Genomic DNA, 19867 nt, shown 5'->3' with positions numbered 1-19867 from the left:
TTTTGCTATGTAAGAAAAATGAATCTCTTCTTTGGGTGAGATTCATTTTTAATAAGGCTCTAAGCAGGCTGATTTTTTTTTTTTTTTTTCTGTTACTTGCAGCCAAATATCTTCCTAACATACATTTCTGCTGGGAGTAGGTGGTTGACCAATGTTTGGCTGAATTCAATGTTTATCTGGGGATGAGGGCTCTGAGCTCATGGATGTCATGTGTGCAATCATGTCATCTCTGAGGGGGTGAAACTGAGAAAAGAGTGTGCCCAGGTCTCTCTCGGTGTCTTCAGAATGTCTGTAGAAAGGGATTAGGAAAACCAAGAACTTTTCTTTAAGGCAAGCAAATGAAGATAGCAGAGGAGCTTGGAGAGACTGAGAAAATGTCAGCATCGTGGCAATGAACGAGCACCTGAAATCTCACCTCACTCAGTGCCCTGTTTTCCCTTGAGAAGCTCAGAGCTTTATTGTATTTGGACAACAAGGAGCGGCATCTGTTAAAGCAGAAAGAGACAGAAAAGACCTATGGGGTCTGGAAGAGGCTTTCTCTCAGGCACAGTTGTATCCATGTGTGCTGCTTCCCTGTTACATATGTCGAACCAAAGTAATAATCACCCTGTCATCTGTGCTCCTGAAGTAGATCATCCTGGAATGAATGTTTTCACAGAGCAAAAGAATGCATAAAAAATAAAACTTATTTTATTCTGAAGATCAAACATTGAAGCTTTCTAGAAACAAATGCAGTTCAGCATGATTGTAATTATATGTTTTCATTGCCCCAAAAAATCCAGCAGCTAGAGCCAGAGTAAATTTGATTTAAAAGATATGTATTTAGCACCAATTGCACATTCAGAAAAGGCCCAATCTGTCTAAGAAGTTGGTTTCCTACTGAAAAATCAGGTCAGATAAAAAGAGACAAGGACCGGCCGGGTGCAGTGGCTTACGCCTGTAATCCCAACACTTTGGGAGGCCGAGGTGGGTGGATTACGAGGTCGGGAGATCGAGACCATCCTGGCCAACATGGTGAAACCCTGTCTCTACTAAAATATACACACACAAAAAAAAAAATTAGCCAGGCATGGTGGTGCATGGCTTGCAGTCCCAGCTACTAGAAAGGCTGAGGCAGGGGAATCTCTTGAACCCGGGAGGCAGAGGTTACAGTGAGCCGATATTGCACCACTGCACTCCAGCCTGGCAACAGAGCAAGACTCTGTCTCAAAAATAAATAATAAAAAGAGAGAGATGAGGGCCGTTACCCCCCACTCACAGGATTGTGTCATTCGTGTACCTTTAGAAACTAGACTTTCCTCCAGTGGAGACAGACCATCTATTCAAGGGGAGAAGAGCATTTCTCAGAATCAGTTGTCAAGTCTGGATGCAGTGGCTCACACCTGTAATCCCAGCACTTTGGGAGGCTGAGGCGGGTGGATCACCTGAGGTCAAGATTTCAAGACCAGCCTGGCCATCTCTACAAAAACACAAAAAGTAGCAGGGCGTGATAATGGATGCCTGTAATCCCAGCTACTTAGGAGGCTGAAGCGGGAGAATCACTTGAACCTGGGAGGTGGAGGTTGCAGTAAGCCGAGATCGCACCATTGCGCTCCGTCCTGGGCTGGAGTGCAATAGTATGTAATAAATGTAATAGTAACAGATACGTAGTATGAATATGTAACTGTGTTAGTTACCTTGAACCCATAAGGGAAAGGTAAAATAATCACAGATATTATCCCTGATATGTATATTTTTTAGCCACTGAACCAACACCAGAAGCTGCATGTCTCCTAAATTTTCGTTACATAAGAAAAATGAATCTCTTCTTTGGGTGAGATTCATTTTTAATAAGGCTCTAGGCAGGCTGTTTTTTTTTTTTTTTTTTTTTTCTGTTACTTGCAGCCAAATATCTTCCTAACATACATTTCTGCTGGGAGTAGGTGGTTGACCAATGTTTGGCTGAATTCAATGTTTATCTGGGGATGAGAGCTTTGAGTTCATGGATGTCATGGGTGCAATCATGTCACCTCTGACGGGGAAAAACTGAGAAAAGAGTCTCACACAGTGATATTCCATCTCAAAAAAAAAAATGTTTGTCAGGAGGGAGAAGTTGGGTATTGCGTGGTTTGACATCTCTCACAAGTGCAGTCTTTACCACAACTATTTATGTTTTTAAAGCTGCTTTTCAGTAACAGCAAACCCTCAAGGTCGGCAATTGCCCTGGGAGGCCTGCAGTTACCAAGACCCTTCTGCCAAGGCTCACAGCCGGCTCCAGCAGGAGGTGGGAGGGGTGGTGGGCTGGATTTTCAAAAGCGGCCAAAAGATAGAGGCAATGTAGGGAGGGAGGGAGTATCCCATGGGCTAAATGCAGCCTGGTTACCTGGCACAGCCTGGGTCATGCCAGGCATCTATGCTGCGTGATGAGGGGCACTCACACACAGCCCTGCTCTTTCAATGCAACCTGCTGCTGGGAGCTGCAGAGATGAGAAGCAGCTCTCACACAGAAATTCCCAGTAACTCTGGTTCTCTCTTTGTGTGAGATGGGTAATGCACCCTAGGCTGTTGACTGCAGTGAGATAGAGCACCGAGCAGTCCCCCGGAGCCCTGGATATACAGTGGCAGAAAGGCTGCCTTTGTCTCTAGACTCAGCGTTGGTCTTCCGGGGACCCAGCATGCTTGGTTTGCTGCTTTTCTGCTCCCATAGGAGAGAACGATGGAGCCCAGAGACACGTGGGCATCTCGAGATTGATGGTGTGCTTCCTCCTTTGAGCAGAATTTAAATTATCTCTCAATTTGAACTCTTCCTCTGATGAAGCCAGAGATTCCAATTACTTATTCATTTGTACAATTGGGTCCTTGTAATTTTTTTTTACAACTCAGTCTTCTTTATACCCAAACGTTTCAAATTCCCAGCCTATATAACAACATATCTATAAAATATATTTAAAATACAGGCCTGGTGCAGTGGCTCATGCCTGTAATCCCAACACTTTGGGAGGCCAAGGCAGGTGGATCACTTGAGGTCAGGAGTTCAAGACCAGCCTGAGTAACATGGTGAAACCCCATCTCTACTAAAAATACAAAAAGTAGCCGGGCATGGTGGCAGATGCCTGTAATCCCAGCTACTCGGGAGGCTGAGGCAGGAGAATTGCTTGAACCTGGGAGGTGGAGCTTGCAGTGAGCTGAGATCACACCACATCACTCCAGCCTGAGTGACAGAGCAAGACTCTGTCTAAATTTATATATATGTATATATGTTTAAATATTTATAGGCTGTATAAATGACTCAATACTTCACATAGCCATCTAAAATTATCATTACAATTTTATGCCTCTGCTGGAGAGAATGGAAATTGGTACAGCCACTTTTTCTTTTAATATTTTTAGACTTTTATTATGAACCATTTCAAAAATGCAAACTTAGAGAAAATAACATAGTGAATCCCTCAAATACCCATTAGCCAGCTTAAAGCATCATCAATTTACAGCCAGTCTTGTTACATCTCTACCCACAGTCCCTCCTCATCTCTTCCTGTGAGCGAAGCTCAGACCCCCCAAGCAAGCACCTGAGTCCTCTGATGTGAGCACAGTCGTCTTCATTATGTTCCTTGCTTTTTGGTATGACAGGATGTCCAGATTCATTCCTTACCTTTGCTCCCCGAGACTAGAATCAGCTGTTTCCTTTCAATGGAAAATAGTACTTACAGAGCGTAATCTGGGTTCTTGGGGTGCTGCTGTTCCTAGGATGGTCACTATTTCTAGGTTACGATGCCCGCTTTGGAGTTCTTCTCATTGGCTGTTAGACACTTAGACTCTCATGACTATAACAGGACATGCTTGGCACTGACTCTATTTTGAGATGGAGTTTCGCTCTTGTTGCCCAGGCTGGAGTGCAATGGCACAATCTCGGCTCACTGCAAACTCCACCTCCCGGGTTCCAGTGATTCTCCTGCCTCAGCCTCCAGAGTACTGGGATTACAGGCGTCCACCACCATGCCCAGCTGATTTTTTTTAGTAAAGACAGGGTTTCACCATGGTGGCCAAGCTGGTCTGGAACTACTGACCTCAGGTGATCCACCTGCCTCAGCCTCCCAAAGTGCTGGGATTACAGGCATGAGCCACCATGCCCAAGCCTAAGTTCATTTAGAATAAGGATGCAAAGGCATGAAACAGCATGTCAGCTGCTTAATGGCAGGTGTCTCTCTAGCTCCTTTCCCCCAAGTAGGGTTGCCAGATAAAATACAGGATACCCGGGCCAGGCACAGTAGCTCATGCCTGTAATCCCAGCACTTTGGGAGACTGAGGAGGGCGGATCCCAAAGTCAGGAGTTTGAGACCAGCCTGACCAACATGGTGAAACCTCGTCTCTACTAAAAATACAAAAATTAGCTGGGCATGGTGGCACACACCTGTAATCCCAGGTACTTGGGAGGCTGAGGTGGGAGAATCGCTTGAACCCAGGAGGCAGAGGTTGTGTGAGCCAAAGCCACTGCACTTCAGTCTTGGTGACGGAGCAAGACTCTGTCTCAAAAAAAAAAAAAAACAAAAACAAAAACAAAAAAAAACAGGATCCCTAGATAAACTGAAATGTCACATAAACAGCAAATTAAAGCCTTCTATTCCGATGAGAAACTGATATTCCTAGTAATGATCTCATGGGTATAGCTTCTTCATCTCCTCAAGGGGCGTGCCCAGTTCCAAGAGTCAATACTCAACTCCAGAGCCACAGCTTCCCACCAGGTACTTAGGATTCATTCACGGCCCTCGCTGTCCGGAGGCAGTGGACCATTTTTACCGCGAGCATCGTTGCCTGGTAACACGACCGACGTTCCACCTTGATCAGGTTTCCAGGAGAACGCAGCTAGAAAGAAAATGCCATCGAGAATGAGAAATGAGGTCTTAAGATCAATTATTAGAAGGCAATTTTTTAATGAGAAATGAGGATTTATTAGACCTCTACATATGTAGGCCTTTTCACTGGTCAGAGCTAGGAGTGTAGAGAGGTAGATGGTAGGTAGGTAGATACGTGATGGATATTGAGATTAGTACGCAAAATTATAGTGAAGCGAGGAATGATAAAATCATGATGCCACCAAAGGATGGAATATTATACACTCTTATTGATGACATAGGTTTATAAATAATTTTTTATTTTTTTTTAAATAGCATACTCTTTTTTTAATTATTTTTTATCTTTTTTTTAAAGATGGGGTTTCACCATGATGGCCAGGCTGGTCTGGAACTCCTGACCTCAGGTGATCCACCCATCTTGGTCTCCCAAAGTGCTAGGATTACAGGCTTGAGCCACCACGTCCGGCCCTACAAATAATTTTTAATGATGAAAAATAGAAGATTTAAATAATCCTAACTCATCATCTCACAAATGCTTATTTAGTACCTACTGTGTGCTTCGAGCTGTTCTAGCTGTTTGGGATGCATCACTGAACGAAACTGACAAGGATCCTGCCTTCCTGGTGCTTATATTGAGGGGTGATGGAGAGACGAACAGTAAACACGATACACAAGGAAATTGTAGAGGGGAAAGGTGTTAAGTGTTGAAAAAAACAAAACTAGCACAGGATAGGGAGGCTGGGGCACCAAGGGGTGAGGGGAGGGCAGGCTTCGGGCCGAGTAGGGCAAGGGGGTGTTCAAGGCCAGAGGGCTCAGCCACCGTCTGGAGGAGACATGGCCTCAGCCGCCAGATGTATATTGTAACTTGTACGTCATGCATACTCATACGTAGATTCTTTACCTATTTCATATCTTTTCATAGAAAAGGACTAGAAAAAAACACCAAAATGTCAGCAGTGGCTGTCTATAGAAGGTAGGATTGTGGTGACTTTTTAAAAGGGGATCTTTTTAATAATTTGCCTCACTTGCTAAATTTTATGACACGAGTAGGCACAGTTTTCTTATCTGGAAATAAAGCATATGCATTATTACCTATTATATGTTTCTAAAAGCAGAGCAAATCTACTCTCTAATCCCCGGAAGGGTTTTCTGCAAGGGGCAGCATGTAAGGTTTGCAGGCGAGGAGTGTCTGCCTGGCCTCTCTGAGCAGATGATGTTCTTCCACAAGGGGGCGCCTGGCTTTCGGTCAAGGAGGGGGCTGAACCCTGAGTTTAGGAGTGGGGTTTTAGGGAAGGGGTGTGCCTAAGAGCCACACTCAAAGTAGTTTGAAAGCTTTGGGTCCTCTAATGCCTGCCTCTTTGGTCTCTGATAACATACAAATCAATGTTCCTGAACTCAGCCAGTATCGTGTAGGAGGCTTGCACTCTGCAAATGCAAGGAGAAAGATGCTCTCCTCCCCCATGCGGGGAGTTCACATCTAACCAGAGAAACTGAGAGGCCAGACTCGGGGTTACCCGTGTACAGTGCAAAGACCTGTGGGGCCAGGGAAGATCCCGGGGAGACCAATTCATGCAGAAGCAAATGCCAGTCGGTGAGAGGTCCTCAGATGCTTGGAAGATGAGTGCATGAGGAGGGAAGGGACCTGGGGCAGGAGAGCAGGTAGAGGTGGGGAGATGGCGAGGCTGGGTGTGTGGGGGAGGCAGAGACAGTGCTGCGAAGAGCAACCAACCTGATGGCACCTGGGATTTCGCAACCTAATGACCCCAAGGACTAGTGCCAGCAATTGACCCCAAGTACCAGAAATTGTACTCCTGGCCCAGACCTCTTAGCAAACCTGACCTACGTGAACCCAAAGAGAAGTCTGTGGCTCACAGCCAGTTTGACTTACAAGTCTCTCCTTGTCTGAAGGAAGCTGGATGCACTCCCAATCTCTACTACCAAGGCTTGCTTTGCTGCATGCCTGGGAAAACTGGGGTGGCGGGGGGCAGGCCCTGGCCAGAGGACTGCAAAATGAAGATGGATAAGACATACCCCCAGGGAAAAATGTACCTTGTACGACACAAGATGCTATGGGAAGAGAGAAGAGAAACACCCAACCCAATCTGAGAGGTCAGGGAGGGCTTCCTGGAGGACATGGCACTTGAGCTAGTCAGGAAGGACGTTAGAGAGTTAGAGAGGAAAGGGTTCCATGCAGAGGGGACAGTGTGGGAGCAAGAGAGAAGGGGCCGTCTGTCCATGCAAGTGGTTCAGTATATCTGGAGCCTGGGGTGGCTGTGTGCAAGTGGTAAGAGGTGATGCTGGAACGAGGGGTGCTCTATTTGAAGGGCACTAAAGGATATTAAATAGTGGAGTTAGCTGATCATGGATATAGAAGTTTGCTAAAGTCACCAATGACCTTTCTGTTGCCAAGTCCATTGTGTACATTTCAGTCTGCCTTGTATGTGAATTCTGTCTGCAGCATTTGATCCTGCTGGCCTCCCCCTCCAGGCTGAAGCACTTTTGTCTCTTGATTTCTGAGTTCCCCCGTTCTCCTGATTTTCTACCTCTCTCATCACTTCGTCTCGGCTTCCCTTGCTGGCTATGCCTCCTGTCTCTGACCTCTGACTGTTAGTGACCTACAGGGGTCAGTCCTGGTTCCTTCTCACCACTCACTCTTGCTCTCAACCACCTCTTCTCTTCCCATGCATCTGTTATATACGGCCGTATCCGGGGAAGGGGAATACAGAATCAAGCAGAGGGCCTTGTCTCCTGGGTGTCACGGCTGAGTGAGACATGTTCAGACTGAATCGTGAGCAGTTGTGCGATGAGTCAGGAGGAGTGGCTCAGGGATAAGCAGAAACACGCATTTAGAGGCTGACGAGTTGCTGATGAGTGTAGCCGGTGCCCTGGATCTGAAAGAAAAGCAGCATCCGGGACTCACTGCTCCCGGGGGTGGAGGGGAGGAGTGGACACTGTAATGTGCATTAAAAAGCCAAGTCCAAGGTCTGAGAAGAACACGAGAGCAGGGAGGGGCAGGGAAGATGGGCAGACGTGGCAGGGCAATCAGACTCCAAAGTCCAGAGAGACACCAGTGGCAGGGACCCAGGACCACTGGATCCAGGGGAGTGATTGAAGAGTAGTCATCTCGCTGCCTATGGGGACAGGGTTTCTTTTAGGGGACATGAAAGTTTTCTGAGATCAGAGAGTGTGGTGATGGTTGTACAACCTTGTTAATATAGTAAAGAGCATGTCACTGTGCACTTTCTAAGGGGCAAATTGTATGGTATATGCATTATACCAAAATTAAGCTACTAAATAAATCTGAAGTGGGCCAGGCACAGTGGCTCACGCCTGTAATCCCAGCAGTTTGAGAGGCCAAAGTGGGTGAATCACTTGAGGCCAGGAGTTTGAGACCAGGCCAACATGGTAAAACCCCGTCTCTACTAAAAATATAAAACTTAACTGGGTGTGGTGGCACATGCCTATAATCCCAGCTATTTGGAAGGCTGAGGCAGAAGAATCGCTTGAACCCTGGAGGCAGAGGTGGTTGTGAGCCAAGATTGTGCTGCTGCATTCCAGCCTGGATGACAGAGCGAGACTCTGTCTCAAAAATAAATAAATAAATCTGAAGTGGATTACAGATATAAATCTGAAACGTTAAATGTGGAAGACTAGTTCAATAATTTTGGTATGTGGAAGGCTATCCCGAGTATGATACCAAACCTAGACTACGTCAAAGTCAATATTAGCAGATTGAGCTACTAAAGATCTATGTGAAAAGACACAAGAAGAAATATATATCATGGACTTTTGCAACCTGTGTGACATATTTAGAGAGTGTTCTTTTTTCTTTTTCTTTTTTTTTTTTCTTTTTTTTTTTTTTTTGAGGCAGGGTCTTGCACTGTCACCCAGGCTGGAGTACAGTGGCCCAATCTCGGATCACTGCAACCTCTACCTCCCAGGTTCCAGAGATTCTCCTGCCTCAGCCTTCCAAGTAGCTGGGACTACAGGTGTGCACCACCACACCCGGCTAATTTTTGTATTTTTTAAATAGAGACGGGGTTTAACCCTGTTGGCCAGGCTGATCTCGAACTCCTGAACTCGTGATCCGCCTGCCTCAGCCTCCCAAAGTGCTGGGATTACAGGCATGAGGCACTGCATCCGGCGAGAGTGTTCTTTAACATCATTATGAAAAAGATGAACTCCCTGATAATATGCAGCGCTGGCTAGAGTGAGGAAAGGTGGGTGCCTGGGTAGAGAGACTGTGAATAAAAATTGGTGCAGCCATTGTAGGGCAATTTGGTATCTAAGAGTGAGATGCACAACATCTCCGATGGGTACGACGCAGCCTGGGTCAGAAGCACCTGCTGAAAATAACCCACGTGGTGCACTGGGGCAGACAGGCTAAAAGCCTGTGGGAGATCCACTGAAACGTTCAGCATAAGCCTACTCTGTTCCAGAGTTTCTGCTTCTGAAAGCGTATCCTCAGAAATGGCTCAAAGACACACAAAGAATGTTTATTACAGTGTTGCTTGTGATAGTAAACAATGTCCATTCATAGGAAATTGGTTCTACAAATGATGATGTATCCTCATAATTATATACTCTGCGGGCATTACAAACAACCAAGTCAATTACTACCAACATAGAAAGATGCTTGAAATGTATTGTGAGAAAAGAAAGTTACAGAACTGTATGCAGAATAACCCAATTATAAGTACATATATGTTTGTATATACATTTGAAAAATTCTGGATAAATGTATAATAAACTATGAATATTGGTTACCTGTGGAGATAGGGATATTTGGAGGGGAGAGAATATAGAGAGAGGGAAAAGAGGAAATTATTTTATGCATCTTTGAATTATTTTCACTTTTGTAAATATATTTAAAAAAAAGCAATTAGCTTGGAGGGAGTGGGGGGAAGAGGAAAGGCCCAAAATGTTAATAGTAATTAACAGCGATCATACCCAGGTAATGGGATTCTGGGGAATTTTTCCCACTTGCTTACCTGCATTTTCTAGTTTCTCAATAATGAGCATTCATTTATTCATTCATTGATTCATTCATTTATGACGGAGTTTCACTCTTGTTTGCCAGGCTGGAGTGCAGTGGCACAATCTAGGCTCACTGCAAACTCCACGTCCTGGTTTCACGAGATTCTCCTGCTTCAGCCTCCTGAGTAGCTGGGATTATAGGTGCCTGCCACCACCTCTGGCTAATTTTTGTATTTTTAGTAGAGATATGGTTTTGCCATGTTGTCCAGGCTGGTCTCAAACTCCTGACCTCAGGTGATCTGCTCGCCTCAGCCTCCCAAAGTGCTGGGGTTACAGGTGTGAGCCACCACACCAGCCCTATTTTTTAAAATTTAGAAATCAATGTCCTCATGCTTTTCCGCTCAGCAGCTGGACAGATAAGGAAAGGCCTGGTGATGCAGGGGTGCAGGAGACAGATTCTAAACAATGAAGCCATGTAGAAAATAATGCTAAAGGAGTTGCTGATGGAAACATTTGTAAAAGTGAAACATCCTGAGTCACGTATTTAGTATCATGTAAGTGTCCTTGTAAGTCCTCTCTGAGACGTCGTAACTTCAAACTTTAATGTATATTTTGTGAAACATGGACTTGAACCTCTATAGTTCTTTTATGCTAATTGACCGTTATGGACAGTAGAATTCTACTGACATCTGAATGCAGATGGTACATAAATTAACGTTTGTTGGAAGTCTTAGAACTGCTTTGTCTTTTCTCCTGTTGAGCATGAAGGCAGCTAAATCAATGACTCAGGCAGGTTCTTTGTCTTAAAGTAATATGCACAAGAATGTTTATTCCAACAATCCTTTTATAAACTCTGCAAAGTGTGTATGGTGTGTACATGAGTGTATATACACACACATGTATATATTGATGCACATGTGTGTATAAAATAGGAACACTACCTAAGGATGAATGTGATTACCTGGAGTGTATGGTGGGGTTTTCTGATAGGGAGGTAGACCAGGCATGTTGGCTCCCGCCTCTAATCTCAGTACTTTGGGAGGCCAAGGCTGAGATTACAGTGGATCACTTAAGGTCAGGAGTTCAAGACCAGCCTGGCCAACGTGGCAAAACTCTGTCTCTACTAAAAATACAAAAATTAGCCAGGCGTGGTGGCGGGCAGCTGTGGTCCCAGTTACTTGGGAGGCTGAGGTGGGAGGATCACTTCAGCCTGGGAGGTGGAGGTTGGAATAAGCCAAGAATGTGCCACTGCACTCTAGACTGGACAACAAAGTGACACTCCATCACAGAAAAAAAAAAACAGATTCAGTACCTCTTCAAGGGTTTACGATGTGTAGGCCTTGTTCTAGGTGTCGAGGTCCATCAGTGAACAACTCTGACAAAGATTCCTACCCTCACGGAGCTTACATTCTAGAAGATAATAAACCAAAAACAGAATATAATTGGTAAATCATAAGTTACACAACTGTGATGCATAAAGAAATTAAGTAGTGCCAGGCACAGTGGCTCACATCGGTAATCCCAAAACCTGGGAAGCCAACGCAGGAGGAGTGCTTAAGGCTAGGAGTTTGAGACCAGCCTGAGCAACATAGAGACCCTGACTCTACAATAAAAAACCCACTAAACATCTTTTAAAAAAAATTAGCTGGGCGTGGTGGCACACACCTATAGTCCTAGCTACTTGGAATGGGCGAGGAAAATCATTTGAGCCCAGGAGTTCAAGGTTGCAATGAGCTATAATCATGCCATTGTATTCCAACCTGGGTGACAGAGTGAGACCCTAATAATTTTTATTTCCTTTTTTTTTTTTTTTTTGAGACGGAGTTTCTCTCTTGTTACCCAGGCTGCAGTGCAATGTCACGATCTCGGCTCACCGCAACCTCTGCCTCCTGGGTTCAGGCAATTCTCCTGCCTCAGCCTCCTGAGTAGCTGGGATTACAGGCACGCGCCACCGTGCCCAGCTAATTTTTTGTATTTTTAATAGAGACAGGGTTTCACCATGTTGACCAGGTTGGTCTCGATCTCTTGACCTCGTGATCCACCCGCCTTGGCCTCCCAAAGTGCTGGGATTACAGGCGTGAGCCACTGCACCTGGTCCTTTTTTTTTTTTTTTTTAATATAAAGACGGGGTTTCACCATGTTGATCAGGCTGGTCTTGAACTCCCGACCTCAGGTGATCTGCCCGCCTTGACCTCCAAAGTGCTTGGATTACAGGCATGAGCCACCACGCCCGGCCTACCCTAATAATTTTAAAATAAATACAGTAAATGAAATTATTTTTAAGAATTATTGTAATAGAACCAACATAAATTTTAAAATTAATTTTAATTAAGTTAAATTTTGCTAAATCAGTAACCTAAAATTTAATAACAACAAAAGTTACTGGCATGACACCTAACGGACAGGTGGGTACATTTTTTAATCATATAAGAAAGCTGAGGGCCGGGCGCGGTGGCTCAAGCCTGTAATCCCAGCACTTTGGGAGGCTGAGGCGGGTGGATCACGAGGTCAAGAGATCGAGACCATCCTGGTCAACATGGTGAAACCCCGTCTCTACTAAATATACAAAAAATTAGCTGGGCATAGTGGTGCGTGCCTGTAATCCCAGCTACTCAGGAGGCTGAAGCAGGAGAATTGCCTGAACCCAGGAGGCGGAGGTTGCGGTGAGCCGAGATCGCGCCATTGCGCTCCAGCCTGGGTAACAAGAGCGAAAACTCCGTCTCAAAAAAAAAAAAAAAAAAAAAAAGCTGAAAAAAACACCTGTGTAAGAATTAATAGCCTGAATTCTAGTACTGATTTCACTACTGCCCAAACTTGGGCAAGTTACTCAATTTATTTCTGTATTATTCACTCACAAATGGGGATAATATCTGATCTACCTGACCTCATAGGATTATTATGAAACTCACATAAAGTATAGAAGAAGTATGCTGTAAAAATCATCAACCGATCATCACTATACATAAGTCAAGGGATTGTAATTGATAAAGCTATAAACTATCCTGATAAACCCCACAAGAGACAAGCTGAGGACAGGCGCGATGGCTCACGCCTGTAATCCCAGCACTTTGGGAGGCCAAGGTGGGTAGATCACTTGAGATCAGGAGTTCGAGACCAGCCGGGCCAACATGGCGAAACCACGTCTCTACTAAAAATACAAAAATTAGCTGGGTGTGGTGGCACATACCTGTAATCTCAGCTACTTGGGAGGCTGAGGCAGGAGAATCGCTTGAACCCAAGAGGCGGAGGTTGCAGTGAGCCAAGATGGTGCCATTGCGCTCCAGCTAGGGTGACAGAGCCAGATTCCATCTCTTGGAGAAAAAAGAAAAAAAGACAAACTGGTAACATCAATGCCTGGAGGACCCCAGTGGGTCTTGTTGGAGAATCAGTACCCTGCAGAATGATAGGTCTGACAGCTGACTATAAAAAAATAAACAGGAAGAGAGAGCTTATTGCCATGTGTTGCAGGTACATTTGGGGACAGCTGGCTGAAAACAAGTCTCCTGCCTGCCTTCCACTCCTGATCAACAAGGGTTGACTCCCAGCAGCAGCAGCAAACCCTCAGCATAACACCTGGACATATCTAACTAGACTAGGGGGAGGGCAATATGATTTGCTTTCAGAGAAACCTTGAATTGGGAGAGAGAAATAGGCAGAGGGATGGACAGACAGAAGAACTCTGTATAGGTGGAGGGTTACATTTGAAGTTGGAGCTGCAGTGATATGTACTTACTTACATGTCATTCTGCAGACAATAATTCTTAAAAATAATTTACTGAATTTCTTTAAAAATTGTTTTTTGTTTAGAATTAGGGTCTCACTCTGTCACCCAGGTTGGAATATGATGGCACGATTATAGCTCACTGCAACCTTGAACTCCTGGGCTCAAGTGACTTTCCTCGCTCATTCTAAGTAGCTGGGACTATAGGTGTGTTGCCACCATGTCCAGCTAATGTTTTTTAAAAGGTGTTCTCCGGCTGGTTCTCAGGCTGGTTCTACCTGCTGTTGGAATCAGAAGCCCAGCGGGCTGAGAAAGAACAGAGCAGGGATGAGATGCAGAGTTCTGCTCGGGCTGCTGGCGCTCCTCCTCCCCTGGCCTGGTTCTTCCTGATAATCAGTTCTTGGGCTCCATGAATCACCCTTGAATCCTGATAAATTTACTGTTTTTGCAAAGGCTCCTGTGAGGTGGTTTCTGTTGCCACAGATCCTGAGTTACATGTATAATCTAGGCCTGGGTCGACTGACAGGGTTACAAACAGCAACAGCGCAGAGGCAGTTGAAGGTCAAACTGCAACTGTGCTGCCTTAACTGGGTCACGAGCATACTGTGCAATCCTGACAGGTACAGTCATCCCAGCAAGGAGAACAGGGAAGCAGTTGAGCAGCTGACTCAGGAGCAATACAATCGTTCACCTAAGCTGCACCCACACCTGACAATGCAATTAAGGATCATAAACCAGCCCAACCAGCCTTGCGTATTCCCAGAATTTCTAACTGCTCTTGGGATCACAACTTGGAACTTGCTAGTTCAGAAGAGTCACGTCTAAGGAATCCCAAAGTTAGATACCCCTTTGCAAATGACACAAAGTTGGAGAACTATGAATACTATAACCCAAAAACTAATAAGCAAACCCCGCAGTGTCAGTAGAGCTTCACTGTGTTCCAGAGCACCGTCAATCCAGAGGGAATTGACAAACGAGGCAGTCAGCATTAGTTTCCTTCTGCCTTCATGCAGTAAATACTGTGTGCTTACCATGTCCCAAGCCCTGTGGCGGACTGGGGATAGAACCAAAGTCCCTGTTTCAAGGAGCTTATATTCTAAAGGGGAAAGACAGTCTGAAAGATATACCATGTCAGTGGTTATGTGCTGGAAGGCAAAATCAAGCGGGCAGGGGCATATGAGTGATGGGATGCCTGCTATTTTATATGCACTGGTCAGGCACAGCCCCTGTGATAAAGTGACACTTGAGCAAAGACTTCTAATGAGGGAGGGAGGGAGGGAGAGATGCCGCTCTCTGGGCCAAAAACTTTCGAGGCAGCAAGAAGAGCATGTGAGAAACTGAGGCGGCAGCCACTGTGGCCCAGTGCTGTTGGAGCCATGCGTGCTCAGGAGAGAGGAGCGGAGAGGTGCCTTGTGAGCCTCGGTAAAGACCTTGGTATTTACCCTCAGGAGGGGAGTCATGCAAATTTTGAGAAACTAGAGGACTGATGTGGTCTGACTTAGGATTTACAAGGATCACTCTGTGGGACTGACTAGAAACTGCAGAGTGGCCAGTTAGGAGGCTACTGCCATGGTCCAGCAGGCGGGGAGGGTGGGCTGGACCACAAAGCAGTGATGGAGATGGTAAAAAACTGCTCAGATTCTGGACGTGGCCATGGGATTTGTTGATGGAGTAGATGTGGGTTTTCAGAGAAAGGAGTGTAAAATGTCCCCAAGGCTTTTGGCTTCTAAATGAAGATGCTTGTTCTGGGGGGTAGGGTGGGGGAAGCAGTGCAGATGGGTAGGCTCAGTCTTGTCTTTAGGAATCTGAGAGCTGGGTTTGGCTGGTGAGAAAGGACCAGAAGCTAGATCCAAAAGTTGGATAGAGCTGATGGGCACTATGGCTAGAGCAAGAATCCTGCTGTAGGTCAAAGTCAAAAGTTTAGATCGATAGGAGAATGCAATACTGGAGGCAGGGTCAAGGTCAGAATCCAGTGTTCAGTACAATTTGGGTGGCATGGGAAGTAATTCAAACAGGACAAGGGCAATGGTGATTTATTAAGTACCAGACATCATGCTAAAAAGGCTTTGTGTACAGTAGCTCATTGAATTCTTACAATTCTATGAATTAGGTATCATTAGCTCTACTTGACAAATGAGGAAAATCAAAAGATCAAATGACCTCTGCAAGGCCACAAGGCTGGCAAGCACAAGAACACTCTGAAGCTCTGTTTGGATCTGACTCTGAAGCATGCCTGACCACTATTCAGTGCTGCAAGGGTCAGTGTCCCAGCTGGCAGCTGAGGTTGCCTCAGAGGTTGAGGTCAGGAGGGTGTGGGTTTGGTAAGTCCAGGTGGAAGCAGAGTCTAAATGTACAGACATGGATCCAAGTTTGTGGTTTACGTTAGGCATGAAGAAACAGGCTTGGACTGGACTTTGAACCAGGAGCCCGGGAGCAGCCTCTCAGATCTGGCACCAGCATTCCCACTCACCCAACTACAGCAGCACTAAGACTTAATGAGGCAAGGTGTTGCAGAGGCAGACGATTGTAATGGAAAGTCAGTCTTCTGCTTAGCTAGGTTTGTAACACTCCCTCTGTATTATACTAAGATAAACATGCAAATCTGGTAGAATTTCATTGTTCGGCCTCTGCATTATAACTGCAACAGTGCTCTAATGTGGATGGTCAAACACCCTTCCCTTCTGTAAGATATTGTCACACAGATGTTGGAATCTATGTTGGAAGAGCTCACAAAGATCCTTCTCTTCACCTGGCTTAATTAAGGAGACTGCCCTAGATCCTCTAGGAAAGAACTTAGTGAGCTTTGCTCTTTCAAAGGCAAACAACCCTGGAGTTGCAATACTGGTGCCTTTTTCGCTACCTGTCAACTGGTAAGGGTGCACTGAACACAACATTTCATTCTCAATCTGCTGAAAAGGCACATTTAATGCTCCCAGTTCATTAAAGATATTATAGACGATCTATAAGCAAGCACATTCTGGCGAGAGCTAATCGCTGTGCTATGATAATGGGTTAGAATTCAATAAGACAAGGTCTGGTACCGAAGTTGTTCCAGGTCAGGCTCGAGTAATACGCATCTTTTAGTTTAATAAGGAACGTAGGCTCACCAAGATGTGACACCCAAGTGATGGAGTCAGTGGTAAAACTGGGTCCAGAACTCAGAGCTCCTGATTGTCAATTCAGTCTTCTTTCTTCTCTACTCAGAAGGTGCTAGGATCTGAATGATAAACAGTGCTCACATGGACATGCATCAGGTAAAACTACAATTGACTAATACGGCATACATGATGGACCTACTTAGGGTGGAGCCTCTATTGGTTTTTAATTCAATAGTAAGCAGGTACTGAAAAGGCTGGGAGCAGGTCAGTGGTTCAGACAACTGTCCACTTGCTGAGTAGACCACTGACTGTGCTCTATATAAAACACATCAGGCCAGGCAAGGTGGCTCACACCTGTAATCCCAGCACTTTGGGAGGCCAAGGTGGGCAGATCACCTGAGGTCAGGAGTTCGAGATCAGCCTGACCAACATGGAGAAACCCTGTCTCTACTGAAAATACAAAATTAGCTGGGCGTGGTGGTGGATGCCTTTAATCCCAGCTACTTGGGAGGCTGAGGCAGGAGAATTGCTTGAACCTGGGAGGCGGAGGTTGTAGTGAGCCAGTATAGCACCGTTGCTCCAGCCTGGGCGACAAAAGCAAAACTCTGTCTCAAATATTAAAAGTAAAATTTAAAAAAATAAAACAAACCAAAGCATTGAATGGAAAACAGTACTTGCAAATAAAATGATAATTTGATAAGCAATATTATGCAGGTTTTTTAACTGAGAAGCAAAGGTGATACTTGCTCGGATTTTATTTGAAAACCCTATTTGATTCATGCTCTGCTTCTACTCCTTAGATATGCGTCCTAGTGTAAGTTACATAATTGGCTCAGCCTTTAAAATTTAAACTCTCTGTTCCCAAGCTGCAGTGGCTGGAGCAATAGGAAATGAGATACAAGGCAATCTCATATTAAAGCGGCTACATAAGGATCCCTAAGGTGTAGTCAGGATTTCCTGCCATGCAGGTGCTTGGAATTAGAAATCCTGATTCCTGCTGGAGTTAAACTGAACATTGCAAAACTGGTAGGAGTAATTCAATGGAAGAAAGTTGGTTTCTTGTTTGGAAGCATGTGGATGAATAGGAACTCTTGGTGCATTGCTGGCAGGAAATGTGAGTCAGTACAATCACTTTTGGACAGGGATATGGCATCTTCATAGACTTGAAGATATGTAGCAACTCCACTCCTAGTTATCTGCCCTAAAGACACTCTTACACATGTTCACAAGAATTCTCACTGCAAAGATATTGGTAGAAGCACAATTTTGGAAGATGTCATTTAAAAAAATACATTGTGGCATAGTAATTAAAACTAAAGCTATCAGGCAAATGATAAAAACACCAGGGGTGGCCATACTCATGTCAGAAAAAATGCTTTACAGTCCAACGCAGTGGCTCACATCTTTATCTAATTCCAGCACACAGGGAGGCCAAGGAAGGATGATTGCTTGAGCCCAGGAGTTCAAGACCAGCCTGGGTGACGTGAGGAGACCCTGTCTCTCAAAAAAGTTTAAAGTACTATGAAAAATTTTAAAAACTAGCTGGGCATGTTGGCTCATGCCTGTAGCTCCAGCTATGCAGGAAGCTGAGGCAAGATTGCCTGAGCCCAGGAGGTCAAGGTGACAGCTGTGATCATGTCACTGCACTCCAGCCTGGGCCACGGAGTAAGACCCTGTCTCACGGGAAGAAAACCACTGTCAAAAACTGTCATAAGAGACAAAGAGGGACATTATATAACAGAGTAGAGAACCCAGAAAGAAATCCTTGAGTATATGGCCAATTGATCTTTGACAAAGATGCCAGCTGCTCCTAGCTACTCAAGAGGCTGACGTGGGAGGATCACTTGAGCCTAGGTTCAAGGCTGCAGTGAGTTGTGATCATGCCTTTCCACTTCAGCCTGGTGGCAGAGCAAAACCTGTTTCATCTTCATTACCCTATAAAGATACTTTGATTACAAGTGGGGAAAAAGTAAATGGCACATATAGTTTTTAATTGGAAATTGACTTTACAACTTAATACCCAGCCTGGGTCACCCTAAAGCAAGCATATTTTATATAAGGGATTTTAAAGTTTTACTTACTTTGATGACTATGTCTTGACTTTTTTTTTTTTTTTTTTTGAGACAGAGTCTCGCTCTGTCACCAGGTTGGAATGCAGTGGTGTGATCTCGGCTCACTGCAACCTCCACCTCCTGGGTTCAAGCAATTCTCCTGCCTCAGCCTCCCGAGTAGCTGGGACTACAGGCACGCGCCACCACTCCCAGCTGTATGTTTTAGTAGATCCAGGGTTTCACCATGTTGGTCAGGATGGTCTCGATCTCTTGACCTTGTGATCCACCCGCCTCGGCCTCCCAAAGTGCTGGGATTACAGGTGTGAGCCACAGAGTCCAGCCTGTTTTCACTTTTTAACGCCAACAATAGACCATTGTGCAGATAGCCACTAAACTGCCAAATGACAGTAACAAATACAGATTAAGTCCAGGAGCAAGTTTCCCAGTAAGAAAAATCCTAGGCCTCCTTCAGCGAAGACAGCATTTTAGATTCAAAGCTAATTATTCTCAAAATAAACATGTATTTCCCACCCCACCCCCCCAAAAAAAAACTCCTAATGGAACAGGGACAAACGTCTGCTGCCTATTGCCTCCGCCTCCTATCCATCTCATGCTGTCATGACACTCAAAAGCCTCTGCACTTGTCACCCCACCCAGCTCCAACTATAAGGGTCCCATTTTTTTCTACAAGTTCTCATGACTGCACTTCAGAGCTTGTCCTTTTAAGGTAATTTGTGCATGTGTTTAAAGTCTTAACATGTGATATAGCATTCAAGCAGAAAAAAAATATGTATCTTAAAAGCTTTGTGAATCCAGATGAAGTCAGTTGTTGGGAAGGTAGGCGGGCAGATACTAATAGAATTGGTGTTGTACAAAACAAGGATGAAAGACAAACTGAAAAGTGAGGTGAAAAGGAGGATGGTTTTATAGCTGGATAAGTAAAAGGTTAAGTTCCTAAGCAAACGAAAGAGGTATCATGGAGCGAACACTTCTCAAGTTTTCTGACTGCACAGTTCAAAGCTTCGACACGTTTCATCTAACAGTTTTGAAATGTATAAAGCCTTATTCCATTCTAATGTGTGATGGTTAAAGTCAAAAGACTTGAAATCTTCTCGGCCTTTCAGACTAACAATTTAACTATGGCCATAATTCAAAGTGATTCTGGTAGTAGTTTTCATTCTAGCAGAC

The sequence above is a fragment of the Aotus nancymaae genome, unplaced genomic scaffold, assembly GCF_030222135.1.
Source record: "Aotus nancymaae isolate 86718 unplaced genomic scaffold, 86718_ANA_hifiasm-v0.15.2.pri h1tg000062l, whole genome shotgun sequence".
NCBI lineage: Eukaryota > Metazoa > Chordata > Mammalia > Primates > Aotidae > Aotus > Aotus nancymaae.
The sequence above is the reverse complement of the archived record's forward strand: the minus strand, read 5'-3'. Positions refer to the sequence as shown.